Source organism: Sinocyclocheilus anshuiensis, unplaced genomic scaffold (assembly GCF_001515605.1).
Source record: "Sinocyclocheilus anshuiensis isolate Anshui unplaced genomic scaffold, SAMN03320099.WGS_v1.1 scaffold2048, whole genome shotgun sequence".
Classification (NCBI taxonomy): domain Eukaryota; kingdom Metazoa; phylum Chordata; class Actinopteri; order Cypriniformes; family Cyprinidae; genus Sinocyclocheilus; species Sinocyclocheilus anshuiensis.
The window spans coordinates 575,235-581,648 of record NW_015555896.1 but is presented as its reverse complement, the minus strand read 5'-3'; positions in this window follow the sequence as shown (position 1 = coordinate 581,648).

Below are 6,414 nucleotides of genomic sequence, written 5' to 3'. Positions count from 1 at the left end.
AATAATTTCTAAACATTAAACATTGACTGTCAGTCTTTATTCACCTGTTTCTCGTTGTTTCTCATTAAAATTCATTAAAGTAAATAGTGTAAATTACATCGCTAATGTCATAGAATAGCACATTGTAACGCAGTGTTACAACATACCCCATCTGCGCAACTGGAGTTTAAAACCAGTTGCGGTCTTCTGCTAGTTAGCGAAGCATTACAAAAAACTATCTAAACTGATAAATAACAGATTGGAGATTAAAATAATAGCAGATTTGTCTCATTTTAAATGATTAATAAAAACAGAGATGAAAAATTTACTTAAGCCAGAATAAACATTTTACTACGGTAAAATAAATGTTCATATCTTCAAAATATTTTTGAATTTTTGCACACTTTTTTTTTCTATATAATGTTGATATGGTAACTAATAAATACTGTAAATTTTGTTATGCTAGCATGTGTTGAAATATTCAAACCATGTGTGCTACAACTAAACCCGCGCATTACTTTGTGCCCCGCACCAGCAGCAAGAAGTCTGTGTTGGATAAAACTTAAATGATGTAGTTATTAAATTAAATCTAAACATTTCAAAATATTGAATGCGTTATTTAATTGTTATACCAACTTTAATTTGTATTTGACTATATAGGTATTTAAATAATTCAGCATTATAGGCTGTTGTCTGGCCTTATTTATTTATTTCTTTAAATGACAAGTGACTTTGTGACTTCCTGCACTTGCTATACTTTATACTTCAGTGCCATAAAGTACTACATTTGTTATAATATTTATTTTATAATAAATCAAAAGACGTGAAAAAACTAGGGAGTTGAAATGGCAGCTGCAGCCAATGCGTGATCCTCTGCTGCCATCTCCTGGTTATAACGGTAATTTCCTTTTCATCTTAAAAAGTCTTTATTTTTCGCCAAGAGACACGTTTTTGGCACATTTCTTCTTGTCGTCTTCATGAATGAAAAGTGAGCCTTTAATAAAGTGAATTTTACTGCACAGAGCTGAGAAATAAATGCTTTAAAATTTTATAAGATTAAAAAAATGTGCTCGTGGCTATAAAGGTAAGATATTGATTATCGGGTCGTTTAAGAGATTAGCCTAACTGCCTAAACAGTTACGACAGCGTTTGTCAGCATTTAAATGTACAGTTACGTGTCTGGGTACTTTCCTGGGATTACCTTACTCTGCATATAAAATTATATATGTTCTTTAATAACATGAAACAGTATTAAATCTGCTATCATTATAAATGGTGTTGCAATTATTTTGCTTCTCAGTTTCTGATAAGAATGAGGCAGGAGAGGTTTCTGTGAGAGTCTCTACCTATATAGCACATATAAAATGAGCTTCACCGGAAGATTTCGAGCTGGCTTATCTTTATCCAGAAGTTCTAAATAGCACTCTGTGCATATGGTCAATTCTGACTCGTGCGACTCTTTTTTGAGTCGGGCCGAATTTCAGATTTGTCGTGCGTCGTTTGTCGTGCAGTGTACAGGGCATAGGCGGAAATCTGAGGGTTGTCCCTCCTAGAAATATGATTAAAAACCACGCAGTGCATTGTAAATAACAATGTTTTATACTTTAAATAATTGTGTAAGCAGTAAAACAACACAAACGGGGCAAAAATGCGTTTTAAATTTAGAAATATTTTGAGTCTCCCCCTCCCTTGCCTCAGTGCTTTGGTCCAAATGCCTGCTTTCCTCTTTTATATCACCTACACACACACAAGTCCGGTGAGAGAGAACAAAGCCAATAGTTGTGGAACTCCAGTAAGTAAGGCTGTCAAAGCTATTTTATTCGCTTAAACATCGGATGAAGTGATTGTTTTATCTTTAATACAGATGATGCCAATGTATTTTTTGATGAGTCTGCTATGATAGCAAATATAACGTTACCTGCTTGAGGGAAAGGGTTGCCAGGTTTTCATAAGAAAACCCGCCCAATTGCTACTCAAAACTAGCCCAAACTATCCGCGCTTCGAGTGGGTTCCCCAGTAAAAATCGCGTTCCGGGGGCTAAAATACACGTTATTGAGGTCGCTTCAACCCGCGGGCATGAAAAACAACCCGCGGCAACAGTGATAAAGTAGCCCAATTCCACGGGAAAAGCCCCCCAAAAAAACAGTTTGTGGCACGTCTGGCACTCCAGGACCTGAAATGGGTGTCAGATAAGGGAGACATACAAAATGTGCAGTGTTGGGGGACGCTCAGGACCAGGGTTGAGAAACACTGCTGTACATGAATGACTGCACCTCCAAAGACCCCTCTGTCAAGCTCCTGAAGTTTGCAGATGACACCAGTCATCGGCCTCACCCAGGATGGTGATGAGTCTTCATACAGACATGAGGTTGAGTAGCTAGCTGTCTGGTGCAGTCATAACAACCTGGAGCTTAACATGCTCAAAACAGTGGAGATGACTGTGGACTGCAGGAAAATTATATGTGTGCACTGGAAGCTTCATTACAAAAAAAAAAAATAAAAAAAAATTGGCAATTCTGATTCTTAGAACTATGTATACAGTACTATATATACTTTATACTTAAATATTTTGAAGGTTTAGTACAAAGGAATACTTTGAGGGTTTAGTATTTAGTACAAGTTGAGCTCAGTCAACAACAATACTGATCAATAAAATTAATTTCCAAAAAAATCTCTGAATGGGGTCAATTTGTAAATGTTAACATACTAACTGTTTGTTAAGAATATTTAATTCGTATTTTCTGAAGAATCTGACTTATAGCACTCTGTCTCTAAGCTCGTGTGAATGTGGGTATAGCGATCATCACAGAAGCTCCAGACCTTACATGGTTTGGCTTCAGAGGAGCTGTAAACATGTCTGTGGGAATTCCTCATTTGTGATGGATATGCCATGACATTGCTGGAAGAAGTAAGACTTCAATTTAGTCTCAACTGCAATGATGAGTTATAATAAAAAATATAATTGTAAAAAGTTTTATAATGATGGAATAATTCACTAATAAAGCTTTCTTACACAGAAATGAGAAACTAAGGCCGCATTTACACTGCATGGTTCAAGTGACCCAATTCTGATTTTTTTCCTCCCATGTGGCACAGATCGGATATGTATGGAAGCCCGTTTCTGCCACTGAATAAAAAATAAAAGGTTATTGCAACATTTTATCTCACAATTCAGATTTTTTTTTTTCCCGCAATTGTGAGTTTACATCTTGCAATTCTGACATTTTTTTCTCAGAATTCTGATATAAACTCACAATTTGCGAGTTATAAAGTCAGAATTGTAAGATATAAACTCGCAATTCTGAGAACAGAACAGTCTCCCCCCCCCTCAAAATTGGAGCTTATAACTCGCAATTGCAAAAAGTCAGAATTGCAAGAATTCTCATCTCGCAATTTTGACTTTTCTTGCAATTCTGACTTTCTCGCAATTGCGACTTTTTAATCACACAATTCTGACTTTTTTTCTCGCAATTGCAAATGTATATCTCACAATTCTGAGAAAAAAGTCAGAATTGCGAGTTTGTATCACGCAATTCTGAGAAAAAAAGTCAAAATTGTGAGATAAAAAGTCGCAATAAACTTTATTTTTTCTTTTTTATTCAGTGGCGGAAACGGGCTTCCATAGATATGGCCCACGACCGTGTAAGCAAGAAAAAAATCACATGGATTCTCTGATCGGTTTCAGGCCCCATTAAAGGCACAATATGTAATTTTTTGCCACTAGAGGGCGAGTATTCAAAACAAACAAAGAAACAAAGGCATAGTTAGATGACGCCGTGACTGAGTGTGGAATCATGGGAGTTGTCGTCCTCATCCCCATAGCCGAAGCCATCCAATGGGACTCGGGCAGAAATTATGTTCATGGATGAGTTAATGTATTAAAGATTTATTAACGTCATAGTATGAAGCAGAGTGAGGCAGAAAGCCGTCGAAGCAAAACGAGGCCGCTGTACTAGCACGACACACGGCTCGAAAGCAGCGGAGCTTTTAGATACATTTGTTCTGTTATATAATGCTATTCTGTGCGGTCGTCACCTGTCTAATAAAATGCATAGCATATTAAAGCGTCTTTGGTGTTTCCATATTTTCTACTAAACAAAACTCGGAAATCGAGGGGTTATGACGTCATTGGCAGGCGACACAATGACACTATGGACACGGTCCGTGTCATTGTGAGGGTGTATGACGTCAAAAAAAAAACACATTTGTATTTACATATACCATTCAGTGGGTTGTTACATAAGTGTAGTTTACACAAACATTAGAGCTGTAGATACTATGTACCAATGTGTACTTACACTGTGGTTACATACTATATACACATCTAGTTACTATGTAAGTACACAGGTATTAGGGCCACTTAAAGGGGTCATATGATGCGATTTAAATTTTTCCTTTCTCTTTGGAGTGTTACAAGCTCTTGGTGCATAAAGAAGATCTGTAAAGTTGCAAACACTAAAGTCTCAAAACCAAAGAGATATTCTTTATAAAAGTTAAGAGTTAATCAAGCCTACCTAAAACGGCTCGTTCTAACACGCCCCCATATACCTATGTCACGATCTGGGAAGATTTGCATAACGCCGCCCAAATGTTCACGCAAAGAAAGGAGGCGTAACTTTTATTGTCACTGTAGTATTGTTGACGCTGCAGCCATGTCCTGAAGACGCTGTAGCGAATCAGCTCATGGGGAAATATGAATAATTAATCATAACTAGTTATAATTAATTATAAATATTTAGATCCGCTGTAGATATTTACTTGACCTCTCAGGGTCAACTGTCTGTCATTTTTCAGACCGATGAGCTTTGTAAAAATCGACGCGTTTCAAAAAGGCGGGGCATAGAGGAGAAACAATAATGTACAGTATGTGGAAAATAATGTGTTTTTTGAACTTTAAACCGCATAAACACATTTCATTACACCAAATACACAAAATAATGTTCTTTTTAGCAACATCATATGACCCCTTTAATATAAAGTGGGACCATTTTGTTCATTTGTGTTAAATAAAAGGCGATCTGACGCTGAAATGTGTTACTTTTGAAATCACGCTGAGTGTTTGTTGCTGCTGTTGTCAGTGACGGTGGCCTGTGCAAAGACGAGTGCTTCAGTCCCGCTGTGTAGACTCTCCCCATTCATTCCATTAATGCACAAAATAAAATGCGCACAAACATGTCCCTGCCCTTGATATACAATCACTGATAAACGCATTTGGTTTTAATGAGTAAAAAAACCCAGAAGCTGTGATATGCTGTGAGTATCATTCAAGCTTGCAGCGGAGCTGCGTACATAATCCCTGTCCTGAAGAATTTGTACTATATAATTATTTTGATGTATAGATGTAACTATTGCATTAAAACATTTTTATATGAATTCCATGTCAATAAATTAAACTCAGTGTACTATTAAAATTGATTTGTGATGTCATATATGCTATTTTTAGGTTGTTTCACCAAGTGCAGTGTAAAATGCACACGTTTGTTATTGTCCTATATTGACAGACTATTTTACTGTTTGACACTGTAAAGCTGCTTTGACACAGTCTGTATTGTATAAAGTAGGGATGTACCAATACCGATACTGGTATCGGTATCGGGCCCGATACTGAGCTCCTGTACTCGTACTTGTACTCGTTAAAATGCCCCGATACCAAAGCCGATACCACACAGCATGTGATAAGTGCCATATTCTGACAAAGAAACACCGACAACAGACAGCAGAATGGCGTTATTAGAGATTAAAGATGTCTACGAAGTATATGTATGCAATGAATATAAAAGATTCAGTATTAATGCCTGTATAGCTGATGTGCGCGAGCTGGTAAGCAAATCACGCTGAGTGGATTGAGCGCGCAGCGGCGCAGATGCGCGAGCTTGTCGAGTGAATATATCTTTCTCACAGACATCACTGGACTACTTTGTAGTCGGTCGGATATGTCAAAAAGAAGTAAGTAAAACAATGCACAAGTTACTTAATGGTAGGGAGGGAGGGAGAGAGAGCGAGAGAGCGCGCTTCTGTTATGTGATCTTTATTGATGCTCGCTCACTTAGCACTCACCATTTGGATTAAAACTAAATCGTAAATATAAGACAATTTATAAGGGCATTCACTATAAACGTCATTTATTTTCACCCTTAAGCATACACGACTTTCTGGCGAAAGTGAAACTAACAGCCTGTGTGAAATGCGCTAGGCTGTACTGTACTTGTCCCTCTCATTCTACCCCAGTACAAATACGTGTGCGCGTTGCGCGTGTTTTGCTTGCTTCATGAGTGTTTCTGCATTATATGAGTGGCTTTGGAAAATAAATCGCTGCACGTTTCAGATGAAAAAAACGCGACTTCTATTTATGAAAATATCACAGTTAGGAGATTTATAGCGAGTGGTTCCCTGCATTTTTACAGCAAATCGCGTGATTACAGTACTAAGCCGCTG